This window comes from Bubalus bubalis, chromosome X (genome assembly GCF_019923935.1).
Source record: "Bubalus bubalis isolate 160015118507 breed Murrah chromosome X, NDDB_SH_1, whole genome shotgun sequence".
Classification (NCBI taxonomy): domain Eukaryota; kingdom Metazoa; phylum Chordata; class Mammalia; order Artiodactyla; family Bovidae; genus Bubalus; species Bubalus bubalis.
Genome location: NC_059181.1, coordinates 45,577,475 through 45,593,111, shown reverse-complemented (window position 1 = coordinate 45,593,111; position 15,637 = coordinate 45,577,475). Strand labels below are relative to the sequence as shown.

The 15,637-nt window shown below is 39.0% G+C and overlaps 1 pseudogene; it reads right to left on the bottom strand.

Moving 5' to 3' along the window:
• Window positions 1–5,603: 5,603 nt before the first annotated feature.
• On the bottom strand, window positions 5,604–6,960 carry LOC112582154 (annotated as a pseudogene).
• Window positions 6,961–15,637: the final 8,677 nt, after the last annotated feature.

Below are 15,637 nucleotides of genomic sequence, written 5' to 3'. Positions count from 1 at the left end.
TTTGGAAGGAATGATGCTGGGGCTGAAACTCCAGTACTTTGGCCACCTCATGCGAAGAGTTGACTCATTGGAAAAGACTCTGATGCTGGGAGGGATTGGGGGCAGGAGGAGAAGGGGACGACAGAGGATGAGATGGCTGGATCTCATTACCGACTCAATGGACGTGAGTTTGAGTGAACTCCGGGAGTTGGTGATGGACAGGGAGGCCTGGCGTGCTGCGATTCATGGGGTCGCAAAGAGTCAGACACGACTGAGCGACTGATCTGATCTGAAATACCATTTAATAAATGCCATCAGGGGCCTTAAGAAACAAGCAGGAATGACAACAGGATGGGGGAAGTGAAGTAAAATGAGGTTAAAAATGAAAATGAAAAATGGAAGTAATATGTCTGAATGTTGGGGAATGTGAAAAGGCCACAACAGAAACTGTTTTAGTTGCCACTCGGACATGCCCTTCCTTCCTATAGGATATGTGTCCCTGGATCACTAAACACTAAGTTTAGAGCACAGTCCAAGTAGAGTTCACATTTAAGTGTTTGATAAAATTTGAGTAATTTGGATTGAGAAAGCATACATATCTGGTTTAGTAAAATGTATCAATAAATATTCAGAGGTATAGTTTTATTGCATCAAGTAAAAAGAGCAACAAATTTCCAGTGAAGTAACAACAAGTAGAGGCTTTGGTGAACATTTAGGACTTATTTTTAGGCGCACAGCACAATAATTTTGAATAACTTGTAAATAGATTGTAAGCATGCTCCTTCTAGTTCATCAGAACAGCAATTCCTTACTATCTCAACAAGCCAATAAATATAATTATTTTAGTCAGATGTAGCCTTTAAAAATGAAATGTTTCTCAGAACTGTACTATCAAACAGGAGCTACTGGATATGAAACAGGTAATTTATTTTTATCTGGTTTTAATGAAGTATTTATCTCCAACTTATTTACTCCAACATTCATTTATAATAAAGACAATGATTCAAGTCGGCCCTTTCTCAAACCACAAATATGAAACCATAGAAAGTTTAATTAAATTCAGCTTAGTCAAAAGTATCAAGCAATGGTGAAACAATCTGCAAATATGTCTTCAATTAACTGAGCTTCTAAACAGAACAAAAACAGAAAAGTGCAAAACCCCTATCCTAATCACCAATAATGAAGCCTAAGCAATTAATCATACCTATGAGTCCTACATGGCAGGTCTTTCCTGATGGAAAGTCCTGAGATTTCAATCACTGTGACTTTAGAGAAGGTAGGTTGGTTTAATGAGAAAATTTACCTTTAATAAAAAAACAATATTTTATTAATGAGGAAATTTGCTTTTAATAAAAGACAGCATTTTATTTTGGGTACTTAGTATTTCACAGATCTGCAACAAATTTTGAAGTAGATAAATATAAGCATTTATTATACAATCTAATACGTCCAAGATCAGGACATCCCTGATAGCTCAGTTGGTTAAAAAAAAAAAAAAAAACACCTGCAATTCAGGAGACCCTGGTTTGATTCCTGGGTTGGGAAGATCCTCTGGAGAAGGGATAGGCTACCCACTCCAGTATTCTTGGGCTTCCCTCATGGCTCAGCTGGTAAGGAATCCACCTTGAATGTGGGAGACCTGGGTTCGATCCCTGGGTTAAGAAGATCCCCTGGAGAAGGGAAAGGCTACCCACTCCAGTATTCTGGCCTGGAGAATTCCGTGGACTGTATAGTCCATGGGGCCATAAAGAGTTGGACACAACTGAGTGACTTTCACTTGATACAAGCTAAAATTCAGACAGCAATTACATCTCTTATTGCAAACTATAGCAGGAATCCTATCATAATCAAGAATAACATGATCTGATCTTTCAGGTTAATCTCTGACATATGTGTGAATTTAATGATGACTGCTTGCAAATAGTTATTAAGAAAACCTACTAGATATTACCAAAATTCTACTTTGGGGTATTTTGCAATTCTTAAATCAATCCCACAATGATTATACATACTTTGGTATAACCTACTCACTCCCATTACAAATCTGTTTATATATATAATTAATCTTTATAACAAATTAGCACATTATTGATTTTGTTGTTTTCTGCTTTTGGAGTGGAAAGATCAGGAAGACAATCAGCAAGTTTTTCTCAGAGTGCTAGGCAGCCTTTAAGTGCAGGTGCTATGCTTAATGCACTATTTATGGTAATTTGGGGTCATAGGAAAGCAGGTGTACAAATGAAGCCAAGATCTAGAAAAGATCCCTGGATCCAAAAGAGATGGCAGTCTTGCACAAGTCAAAGATGAAGAAAAAAATACTATCATCTCAGGCTACAGATCCTCAGCATCATGCTACAGTATCACAGCTTATGGGCAGAGCTCTGAAAAGAGCAGTAAATTTGTCCCAATAAAGTATGTCAAAGTTCTAACTAGATAGACGACAAGTAAAATTATATTTACATTTTATTGAAGTGACATCTATAGAAGCAAAATATCTAAATATGAATTATCTGTTCCACATATCATGTAAATTGCTCTAATTGTCACAAGCCTAGTTCACTTAGTTCACTATAATTACTTAAAATTCATCTTATCATAACTAGGTTTCTGGGCCAGTCTTCTCAAATATTTGTTTCATTATAAATTTCCTTTTATTTAAAAAACTGTCAATTAGTAATAATACAGGATTAAGAGTAGTTAACAACTGAGAAATCATTGTGTGAGAAAATACAGCATTCAAGAGTAAAATTATAGATAAATATGTTTCTGAATAGACTGAACAGCACAGCCCAACACAATTTGAGTCAAAGAAGCAAGAAAAAACAAGGAAAGGCCACAGGAAGCAAATTATTTTCTTCTATATATATATGCTTAGTCACTCAGTGGTGTCCAACTCTTTTCGACCACATGGACTGCAGCCTTCAAGGCTCCTCTGTCCATGGAGATTCTCCAGGCAAGAATACTGGAATGGGTTGTCGTGCCCTTCCTCCAGGGGATCTTTCCAACCCAGGGATTGAACTCAGGCCTGCATTGTAAGTGGATTCTTTACCGACTGAGCCACCAGAGAAGACATTTTATTCTAATGTCCCTCAAATTGACTATGGAAGTAAAAAGTTTCTACATTAAAAAACATTTATATATATATGGTGGGATGATTTGGGAGAACTGCATTGAAACATGTATAATATCATATATGAAATGAATTGCCGGTCCAAGTTTGATGCATGATACTGGTTGCTTGGGGCTGGTGCACTGGGACGACCCAGAGGGATGGTACGGGGAGGGAGGAGGGAGGGGGGTTCGGGATGGGAAACATGTGTATACCTGTGGTGGATTCATGTTGATGTATGGCAAAACCAATACAATATTGTAAAGTAATTAACCTCCAATTAAAATAAACAAATTTATATTTAAAAAAAACATTTATATAAATTACATGAATTTAATTTTCATAAAAGTCAAATATGTTCTGCATAGGACAAAATACATGCATAAGAAACATAACATAGTTGTACGAGGCCACTGAATGTCATGAATATTAGTAACAAATGAAAAATTAAGTATATGACAGACTGAGCAATTACCGACTCAATGGACACAAATTTGAGCGAATTCCAGGAGATAGTTAAGGACAGGGAAACCTGGCATGCTGCAGTCCATGGGGTCACAAAGAGTTGAAAACCACTTAGTGACTGAACAACAACAAGATTGAGCACACATTTTAGTTTAGTATTCTTTTTTTTTTAATTTTATTTTATTTTTAAACTTTACATAATTGTATTAGTTTTGCCAAATATCAAAATGAATCCGCCACAGGTATACATGTGTTCCCCACCCTGAACCCTCCTCCCTCCTCCCTCCCCATACCATCCCTCTGGGTCATCCCAGTGCAGTAGCCCCAAGTTTAGTATTCTATAACTCCAAGACTATAAACTACTCTTGAGAGGGTTAGCAAGTAGGAAGGCCAGAGGTCCCCAAGTCACAGGAGGAAACAAACTGCAAGTGGCAGGCAGACTTTTTTCCCCCTTCTCTGTTGAGGAAGCCAGTTCTACCTAACACTAACCTTTTTTTTTTTTTTTTCTTTTCTTAAATCTTGGGCTGCTAGCTTTGAAGTGAAGTCGCTCAGTCGTGTCTGACTCTTTGTGACCCCATGGACTGTAGCCTACTGGGCTCCTCCGTCCATGGGATTTTCCAGGCAAGAGTACTGGAGTGGGTTGCCATTTCCTTCTCCAGAGGATCTTCCCAACCCAGGGATCGAACCCGGGTCTCCCACATTGTAGGCAGATGCTTTACCGTCTGAACTACAAGGGAAGCCCTTGACTCAACAAATCAATATTCATCTCAATTGTTTTATGGCCGAGTATGATGCACCTTTTACCATTCTAGCTCAACAATTCATATTGTGGGAGAGGGGCCTGATGAAACTCCCTCAGTCTTGAGGTGTCTCTCTTATCTAATTAGGAGCTCACTGCAGTCTTCAGTCCATTTGGTTGCAAAGATCTGGACATGACTGAGCAACTTTCACTCACTCACTAACAGACATAAAACACCTTGCTAAAGACTAGCAAGTGGGCACTCTTTCTGTCTCCTTCTAATGTCTGTGTTGGAAGCTTTCCCTATCTCTATTGTAATGTAATAAAACTTTGCTACATAAAAAGCTCTGAGTAGTCAAGCCTTGTCTCTGGCCCCAGATCAAAACTGTCTCCTCTGGGGGTCATGAATCCCGACATAGCACACAGCTCACAAACCACAACCTTTCAATCTTAGTATATACAAATGATAAATGACATATAGAGTTTTGTATAGGAATTCTTGTGCTTCTGGTTGGCACATCATCTACTCTTTAATATGTGAAATTAATACAGACAGTTGTGAGAAGCTGTGGGAAAAAATGTACTTACAAAAGTGGTACAAAAGTGGTACAAAAGTGAATTCAACAGTTAATGCACATGTTCAACAACAAAAGGTATTTTAACACTATAGAACTTAGTAAGAATATTAGCTTCAACAGTAGCTGTTAAGCACCAGAGTCACATAAGTTACAACAGAATGGGCAAATATTGCCTGAGTAACATTCTACTGTTAAAGCTGAAACAGAGTTAAGGCCATTATAGTTCAAACACAGGATACAAATCTTTTGGAGTCATGTCTGTATTTGAAATATGTGACTTTTCTTCAAACTTGTGGTCTTAAATTTCTGTTTGACAAAATCCAAAAGGAAAATGTAGAAGAAATCAATACAGTAGAGGTTATATTAAATAAGAGTAGCATACAAAGCTATAATTTAAAAGAATTTAAAAGAATTAAAGAAAGCCAAAACACTAAAATTGTAAAACTTACTTGTTACTTGTTGGAACCAGCGCTACACTAGGAGTTAGGTAATACATACAATTATTTTCAAGTAGATTACTTTACTTTGCTCTAACATGTTCTTTTCACCAGTGCACCGTTAAACTAGTAAAAAACTCTACATAAGTATTAGTATATTCCCTTACTAGGGCTTCCCTGGTAGCTCAGTCAGTAAAGAATTTGCCTGGAGTGCAGGAGACCTGGGTTTGATCCCTGGATTGGGAAGATCCCCTGGAAAAGGAAATGGCAACCCACTCCAGTATTTTTGCCTGGAAAATCCTATAGACTGGGGAGCCTGGTGGGCTACAGTCAATGGGGTCACAAAAGTCAGACACAACTTAGCAACTAAACCACATCTCCTTACAAGAGTAGCACACACTACTGCTATCTGCAAAGTCATCACTCTTGAATAACTTAGTGAGTGAAAGTAAATAAAAAGCATAGAAGTAATATATTAAGGGGAAATATTGGGAATTACAAGACACATGCAGTCCAACTCTTTTAATCAATCAGCCAGTTTGCTAACAAGAGATGATTACCATTGAGGAAGGTTGTATGGAGTGGGAATGTGGTCACCAGTGACCTCTGTCTTATCTGTGGCTGTGATATAGCCATACTGTAATTCCAAGAATCAAAATATTTTTTGCCCTTTCGGCAATCATTTCCTTAAAAAATCTGAACCTCTAGGCTTTTGTCTCAGGATACCTTGCTTTTAATTTTGTTTCTTCAGCTTTCTCTGGACTAGTCACTTTATCTTCCATTTATTTCTGCTCCTCCATGGAGGCTGTCTCAGGGACTTCCATGAACACACTTCTCACTATGTGGAGGAGACACCAGAAAGAGAAGCAGTTACCAGGTAATCGAGCCTGCCCAGCTGCCTGGTTGCCTCAGGTCTGCTGGACTCCTGCCCAACTCCCCAAGCATTTGACTGGGCCACCTCTACCCATCTCCATTTTCATTTCTAATTTTAATGATTTGAGTCCTTTCCCTTCTTTTCTTGATGAGTCTGACTATCAATTTTGTTTAGTTTGATGAGTGAGTAGCCATTTCCTTCTCCAGGGGATCGTCCTGACCCAAGGATCGAACCTAGGTTTCTTGCATTGCAGGTAGACTCTTTACTGTCTGAGCCACAAAGGAAGCCCAACCAGCTTTTAGTTGTATTGATCTTTGCCATTATTTTCCTCACTTCTATTTCATTTATTTCTGCTCTTATTTTCCTGTTTCCTCCTACTAACGTTGGGTTTTGTTTGATCTTTATTCTCCGATAGCTTTAGGTGTAAGATTGTTGTTGTTCTTCAGTCACAAAGTCATGTCTGACTCTGCAACCCCATGAACTGCAGCACGACAGACTTCCTTGTCCTTCACAATCTCCCTGAGTTGCTCAAACACATCTCCATTGAGTCAGTGATGCCATCCAATCATCTCTTATCTTCTGTTGCCCCCTTCTCCTCCTTCCCTCAATATTTCCCATCATTAAGGTCTTTTCAAGTGAATAAGCTCTTTGCAGTGGTCAGGGCAAAGAAATATAGGAAAACAATAAAATGAGAAAGACTAGAGATCTCTTCAAGAAAATTAAAGAGACCAAGGGAACATTTCATGCAAAGATGGGCACAATAAAGGACAGAAATGGTATGGACCTAACAGAAGCAGAATATATTAAGATGACTTGGTGAGAATACACAGAAGAACTATATGAAAAAGATCTTCATGACCTAGATAAACAGGATGATGTGATCACTCATCTAGAACCAGACATCCTGGAATGCAAAGTCAAGTGGGCCTTAGGAAGCATCACTATGAACAAAGCTGATGAAGGTGATGAAATTCCAGTTGAACTATTTCAAATCCTAAAAGATGATGCTGTGAGAGTGCTGCATTCAATATGCTAGCAAATCTGGAAAACTCAGCAGTGGCCACAGGACTGGAAAAGGTCAGTTTTCATTCGAATCCCGAAGAAAGGCAATGCCAAATAATGTTCAAACTACTGCATAATTACACTCATCTCACATGCTAGCAAAGTAATGCTCAAAATTCTCCAAGCCAGGCTTCAACAGTATGTGAACCATGAACTTCCAGATATTCAAGCTGGATTTAGAAAAGCCAGAGGAAGCAGAGAGCAAATTGCCAATATCCATTGGATCATCAAAAAAGAAAGAGAGTTCCAGAAAAACATCTACTTCTGCTCTATTGACTATGCCAAAGCCTTTGACAGTGTGGATCACAACAAACTGTGGAAAATTCTTAAAGAGATGGGAATACCAGATCACCTGACCTGCCTCCTGAGAAATCTGTATGCAGGTCAAGAAGCAACAGTTAGAACTAGACATGAAACAACACACTGGTTCCAAATTGGGAAAGGATTATGTGAAGGCTGTATATTGTCACTGTACTTATTTAACTTATATTCAGAGTACATCATGAAAAATGTTGGATTGGATGAAGTACAAGCTGAAATCAAGATTGACAGGAGAAATATCAATAACCTCAGATATGCAGATGACACCATCCTTATGGGAGAAAGCAAAGAAAAACTAAAGAGCCTCTTGATGAAAGTGAAAGAGGAGAGTGAAAAAGTTGGCTAAAGATTCAACATTCAAAAAACTAAGATCATGGCATATGGTCCGACCACTTCATGGCAAATAGATGGGGAAACAATGGAAATAGTGACAGATTTATTTTGGGGGGCTCCAAAATCACTGCAGATGGTGACTGCAGCCTTGAAATTAAAAGACGCTTGCTCCTTGGAAAGAAAAGCTATGACCAAACTAGACAGCATATTAAAAAGCAGAGACATTACTTTGCCAACAAAGGTCCATCTAGTCAAAGCTATGGTTTTTCCAGTAGTCAGTTATGGACGTTAGAGTTGGACTATAAAGAAAGCTGAGCACTGAAGAATTGATGCTTTTGGACGGTGGTGTTGGAGAAGACTTTTGAGAGTCCCCTGGACTGCAAGGAGATCCAACCACTCCATCCTACAGTAAATCAACCTTGAATATTCATTGGAAGGACTGATGCTGATGCTGAAACTTGAATAGTTTGGCCACCTGATGTGAAGAACTGACTCATCTGAAAAGATGAGTTTCCAGCTATCTAGAAAATGCACACCTCGTGTTGGAGGGTCACTTCCTATGCCACAGACAAAAATGCAACTTGGAGGAGCACAAGTTATTGCTCCCATAGTACTATTGATAATATCTTCATTTTTAGAGAGTGCAGATATTACTTTTTCCACCCAGGGGTGGGATCCATTGCAAGTTTTTCATATTCCATTAACATGATTCAGTTCAGTTCAGTCAGTCTGGTCCAACTCTTTGTGGCCCCTTGGACTGCAGCATGCCATGCTTCCCTGTCCAGCACCAACTCCCAACTCAAGTTTGAGATTGTACAAACTCATGATGATCAAGTCGGTGATGCCATTCAACCATATCATCCTGTGTCATCCCCTTCTCCTCCTGCCTTCAATCTTTCCCAGCATAAAGGTCTTTTCTAATGAGTCCGCTCTTCACATCAGGTAGTAAAAGTACTGCAGCTTCAGCTTTAGCATTAATCCTTTCAAAGAACATTCAGAACTGATTTCCTTTAGGATCAACTGGTTTGATTTCCTTGCAGTTCAGGGGACTCTCAAAAGTCTCTCCAACACCACAGTTCAAAACCATCAATTCTTTGGCATTCAGCTTTCTTTATGGTCCAACTTTCACATCCATACATGACTACTGGAAAAACCATAGCTTTGACTATACTGACCTTTATCAGCAAAGTAATGCCTCTGCTTTTTTAGTATGCTGTTTAAGTTTGTCAAAACTTTTCTTCCAAGCAGCAGACTTCTTTTAATTTCATGGTTGCAGTCATCATCTGCAGTAATTTTAGAGATCCCTCAAAATAAAGTTTCTCACTGTTTCCATTGTTTCCTCACCTATTTTCCATGAAGTGATGTGACCAGATGCCATGATCTTAGTTTTTTGAATGTTGAGTTTTAAGCCAACTTATTCACTTTCCTCTTTTACCTTCATCAAGAGGCTCCTCAGTTCCTCTTCACTTTCTGCCATAAGAGTCTTATCATCTGCATATCTGAGGTTACTGATATTTCTCCTGGCAATCTTGATTCCAACTTGTGCTTCACCCAGCCCAGCATTTCGCATGATGTACTCTGAATATAAGTTAAATAAGGAGAGTGACAATATACAACCTTGACGTACTCCTTTTTGCCATTTTGATCCAGTGAGTTGTTCCATGTCCAGTTCTAACTGTTGCTTCTTGACCCGCATACAGGTTTCTCAGGAGGCAGGTCAGGTGGTCTGGTATTTCCATCTCTTGAAGAATTTTCCAGAGTTTGTTGTGATCTACAGTCAAAGGCTTTGGCATAGTCGGTGAAGTAGAAGAAGATTTTTTTCTGAAACTCTCTTGCTTTTTCTATGATCCAACAGATGTTTGCAATTTAATCTCTGGTTCCTCTGCTTTTTGTATATCCAGCTTGAACATCTGGAAGTTCTCGATTCATGTACTGTTGAAGCCTAGCTTGGAGAATATTGAGCATTACTTTGATAGCATGTGAAATGAGTGCAATTGTGCAGTAGTTTGAACATTATATAGCATTGCCTTTCTTTGGGATTGGAATGAAAACTGACATTTTCCAGTCCTGTACCACTGTTGAGTTTTCCAAATTTTCTGGCATATTGAGTGAAGGATTTTAACAGCATTATCTTTTAGGATTTTAATTAGCTCAGTTGGAATTCCATCACCTCCAAAAGCTTTGTTCATAGTGATGCTTCCTAAGGCCCACTTGAATTCACACTCCAGGATGTCTGGCTCTAGGTGAGTGATCACACCCTCTTGGTTATCTGGGTCATTAAGACCTTTTTTGTAGAGTTCTTCTCTGTATTCTTGTCATCTCTTCTTCATATCTTCTGTTTCTGTTAAGTCCTTGCCATTTCTGTTCTTTTGGTGTCCATATTTGCTTAAAATGTTCCCTTGGTAGCTCCAATTTTTTTAATTTTATTAATTTTTTATTAATTAATTTATTTTAATTGGAGGATAATTACTTTACAATATAGTGATGATTTTTGCCATACATTGACATAAATCAGCCACAGGTTTACATGTGTCCCCCCATCCTGAAGTCATTCCCACCTCCCTCCCCACCCCATCCCTTGCATTGTCCCTGGGCACTGGCTTTGGTTGACCTGCTTCATGCATCAAACTTGAACTGGTCATCTATTTTACATATGGTAATATACATGTTTCAATGCTATTCTCTCAAATCATCCCACTCTTGCCTTCTGCCATAGAGTCCAAAAGTTTGCTCATTACATCTTCGTCTCTTTTGCTGCCTTGCATATATGATAATTGTTACTGTCTTTCTAAGTCCATATATATGCATTAATATACAATATTTGTGTTTCTCTTTCGGACTTACTTCACTCTGTATAATAGGCTACAGTTTCATCCACCCCATTAGAACTGACTCAAATGCATTTATTTTTATAGCTGAGTAATATTCCATTGTGTATATGTACCACAACTTCCTTATCCATTCATCTGCTGATGGACATCTAGGTTGCTTCCATGTCCTAGCTATTATAAATAGTGCTGCAATGAACATTGGGGTACATGCTGCTAGGTTGCTTCAGTCGTGTCCGACTCTGTGCGACCCCATAGACAGCAGCCCACCAGGCTCCCCCGTCCCTGGGATTCTCCAGGCAAGAACATTGGAGTGGGTTGCCATTTCCTTCTCCAATGCATGAAAGTGAAAAGTGAAAGTGAAGTCGCTCAGTCATGTCCGACTCTTCGCGACCCCATGGACTGCAGCCTACCAGGCTCCTCCGTCCATGGGATTTTCCAGGCAAGAGTACTGGAGTAGGGTGCCAGTGCCCTCTCTGTGGGGTACATGTGTCACTTTCAAATCTGGTTTCCTTGATGTGTATGCCCAGGAGTGGGATTGCTGGGTCGTATGGTAGTTCTATTACCAGTTTTTAAAGGCATCTCCACATTGTTCTTCATAGAGGAGCTGAGAACTTATATATGTATAAGCTGGATTTAGAAAATGCAGAGAAATGAGAGATCAAATTGCCAACCTCCGTTAGATAATAGAAAAATCAAGGGAGTTCCAAGAAAATCTACTTCTGACTCAGTGACTACACTAAAGCCTTTGATGATGTAGATCACAACAAACCATGGAAAACTCTTAAACAGATGGAATACCAGACCACCTTACCTCCTTCATGATAAACCTGTATGTAAGACAAAAAGCAACAGTTATAACGGGACATGGAACAATGGACTGGTTTAATTTGGAGAAAGGAGTATATCAAGGCTGTCACCTTGCTTATTTAACATATATGCTAAATATATCATGTAGAATGCTGGGTGATTCACAAGGTTGAATCAATATTGCCAGGAGAAATATCAATAACCTTAGACATGCAGATGATACCACCCTAATGGCAGAAAATGAAGAGGAACTTCAGAGCCCTTTGATGAGGATGAAAGAAGAGAGTTAAAAAGCTGGCTTAAAACAACATTCAAAAAACTAAGATCATGGCATCCCTTCCTGTCACTTCATGGCAGATAGAAGGGGAAAACATGGAAGCAGTGACAGATTTTATTTTCTTGTGCTCCAAAATCACTGCACGTAACTATAGCCATGAAATTAAAAGACAGTTGCTCCTTGGAAGAAAAACAAGATAGCATATTAAGAAGCAGAGTCATCCCTTTGTTGACTAAGGTCTGTATAGTCAAAGTTATGGTTTTTCTAATAGTTATACAGAGGTGTGAGAAGGAAGGCTGAGGGCCGAAGAATTGATACTTCAGAACTGTGGTGCTGGAGGAGATTCTTGAGAGTCCCTTGGACAGTAAGGAGATCAAAACAGTCAATCCTAAAGGATATCAACCCTGAATATTCACTGGAAGGGTTGATGCTGAAATTCCAATACTTGGTCAGCTGATGTGAAGAGTTGACCTATTGGAAAAGACCCTAAAGCTGGGAAAGATTGAGGGCAGGAGGAGAAGGGGGCAACAGAGCATGAGATGGTTGGATGGCAGCACTGATTCAATGGATATTAGTTTGAGCAAACTCTGGGAGACAATGAAGGACAGGGAAGCCTGACATGCTGCAGTTTGTGGGGTCACAGATAGTCAGAGATGACTTAGCAATTGAACAACAACAATTGGTCATATTGTTTAAAAATATTTTTCCCAAACAGTAGGTTGTCTTTTCATTTTGCCTATGGTTTCCTTTGCTGTGTAACGGTTTTTAACTTTAATTATGTACCATTTATTTGTTTTGTTTTATTTCCCTTACTTTCGGAGTTCAGATCAGATCAGTCACTCAGTCGTGTCCGACTCTTTGCGACCCCATGAATTACAGCACGCCAGGCCTCCCTGTCCATCACCAACTCCCAGAGTTCACTCAGACTCACGTCCATCGAGTCAGTGATGCCATCCAGCCATCTCATCCTCTGTCGTCCCCTTCTCCTCCTGCCCCCAATCCCTCCCAGCATCAGAGTCTTTTCCAATGAGTCAACTCTTCGCATGAGGTCGCCAAAGTACTGGAGTTTCAGCCCCAGCATCATTCCTTCCAAAGAAATCCCAGGGCTGATCTCCTTCAGAATGGACTGGTTGGATCTCCTTGCAGTCCAAGGGACTCTCAAGAGTCTTCTCCAACACCACAGTTCAAAAGCATCAATTCTTCGGCACTCAGCCTTCTTCACAGTCCTCTCACATCCATACATGACCACAGGAAAAACCATAGCCTTGACTAGATGAACCTTTGTTGGCAAAGACCCAAATAAATATTGCTGTGATTAATATTGAAGTGTATTCTGCCTAAATTTTTCTCTAGGAGTTTTATAAATTTTTATGAAGTTTTAATAAATTTATAAGCTTTCTAAATTTATTCTCTAGGAGTATCCAGTCTCCCATATAGATCTTTAATGCATTTTTGTTTATTTGTGTTTATGGTGTTAGGTGGTGGTTTAGTCACTAAGTCATGTCTGACTCTTGCGACCCCATGGACTTTAGCCTGCCAGGCTCCTCTGTCCATGGGATTCTCCAGGGAAGAATACTGGAGTGGGTTGCCATTTCCTTCTCCAGGGGATCTTCCAGGAATCAAACCTGGGTCTCCTGCATTGCAGGCAGATTCTTTACCGACTGAGCTACAAGGGAAGATCCTATGGTGTTAGAGAATGTCCTAATTTCATTTTCTAAATGTATCTGTCCAGATTTCCCAGCCTCACTTTCTGAAGGGACTATCTTTTATCCACTGTATATTCTTGATTCCTTTGTCATAGATTAATTGACCAGAAGTGTGTGGGTTTATTTCTGAGCTCTCTATGATATCCCACTGATCTATGTGTCTGTTTTTGTGTCAATACTAGTACTGTTTAGATGACAGTATCATTGTCTGAATTCAGGAAGTGTGGTTCATTGAGCTCTATTTTTTCTCAAGATCACTTTGGGTATTTGAGGCATTATAATTTTTAAATATAATATATTTTTCAATATAATTTTTAAAAATTATTTTAGTTCTGTGAAAAATGTCACTGGTGTTTTGATAGAGATTGGATTCATTCTGGAGATTGCCTTGGGTAATATGGTCATTTAAACCACATTTATTCCTTTAACCAAAGAACATGATATATCTTTCGATCTATTAATTTTGTCTTCAATTTCTTTCATGGATATGTTATGGTTGTCAGAGCATAGGTCTTTTTCCTTCTTTGGTAAGTTTATTGTTAGGTATTTTGTTCTATTTATGCAATGGGAAATAGAATTTTTCAATTATTCTCTTTTTTGGTAATTTGTTTTCAGTGTATAAATACATGACAGATTTCTGTATGTGAATATTCTATCCTGCATTTGACTGAATACATTGATGAGATGTAGTTTTCTGGTGACCTCTTTAGAACTTTTCTCTGTATAGTATTATGTTATCTGGAGATAGCTACCATTTCACTTCTCCCTTTCCAATTTGAATTCAATTTATTTCTTTTTCTTCTCTGATTGTTGTGGTTAGGACTTCCAAACTATGTTGAATAAAAGTGATTTAAGAGAATAGCATTGAAACTTATACATTACCATATGTAAAACAGATATCCAGTGGAAGTTTGATATATGACATAGGGAAACCAAAGCCAGTGCTCTGTGTAAAACTGAAGGATGGGGTGGAGAGGGAGGACAGAGGGGTTTCAGGAGGGAGAGAACATATATGCCTGAGGCCAATACATGTTGATGTATGGCAGAGGCCATCAGAATATTGTTATTATTCTCCTACTAAAACAAATAAATCTTTTTTTTTTACAAATAAATCTTAAAAACAGATAACAACTAAGACCTGCTGCATCCTACAGAGAACTATATTAAATACCATGCAACAACTTATAACAGAAAATAATCTGAAAAAGAAGATATATGTGTGTGTGTGTGTGTGTATGTGTGTGTATATATATATATATACATATATATATATATATACACATATATATATCAGTTCAGTTCAGTCACTCAGTTGTGTCCCATTCTTTGTGACCCCATGAATCTCAGCACGCCAGGCCTCCCTGTCCATCACCAACTCCCGGAGTTTACACAAACTCATGTCCATCGAGTTGGTGATGCCATCCAGCCATCTCATCCTCTGTCATCCCTTTCTCCTCCTTCCTTCAATCTTTCCCAGCATCAGGGCCTTTTCAAATGAATCATCTCTCTGCATTAGGTGGCCAAAGTACTGGAGTTTCACCTTCAACAGCAGTCCTTCCAATGAACACCCAAGACTGATCTCCTTTAGGATGGACCAGTTGGATCTCCTTGCAGTCCAAGGGACTCTCAAGAGTCTTCTCCAACACCACAGTTCAAAAGCATCAATTCTTCAGTGCTCAGCATTCTTTATACTCCAACTCTCACATCCATACTTGACTACTGGAAAAACCATAGCCTTGACTAGACGGACCTTTGTTGGCAAAGTAATGTCTCTGCTTCTTAATGTGCTGTCTAGGTTGGTCATAACTTTCCTTCCAAGGAGCAAGCATCTTTTAATTTTATAACTGCAATCACCATCCACAGTGATTTTGGAGCCCAGAAAAATAAAGTCTGACACTGTTTCCACTGTTTCCCCATCTATTTGCCATGAAGTGATGGGACCAGATGCCATGATCTTAATTTTCTGAATATTGAGCTTTAAGCCAACTTTTTCACTCTCCTCTTTTACTTTCATCAAGAGGCTCTTTAGTTCTTATTCACTTTCTGCCATAAGGGTGGTGTCATCTGCATATCTGAGGTTATTGATATTTCTCCCGGCAATCTTGATTCCAGCTTGTGC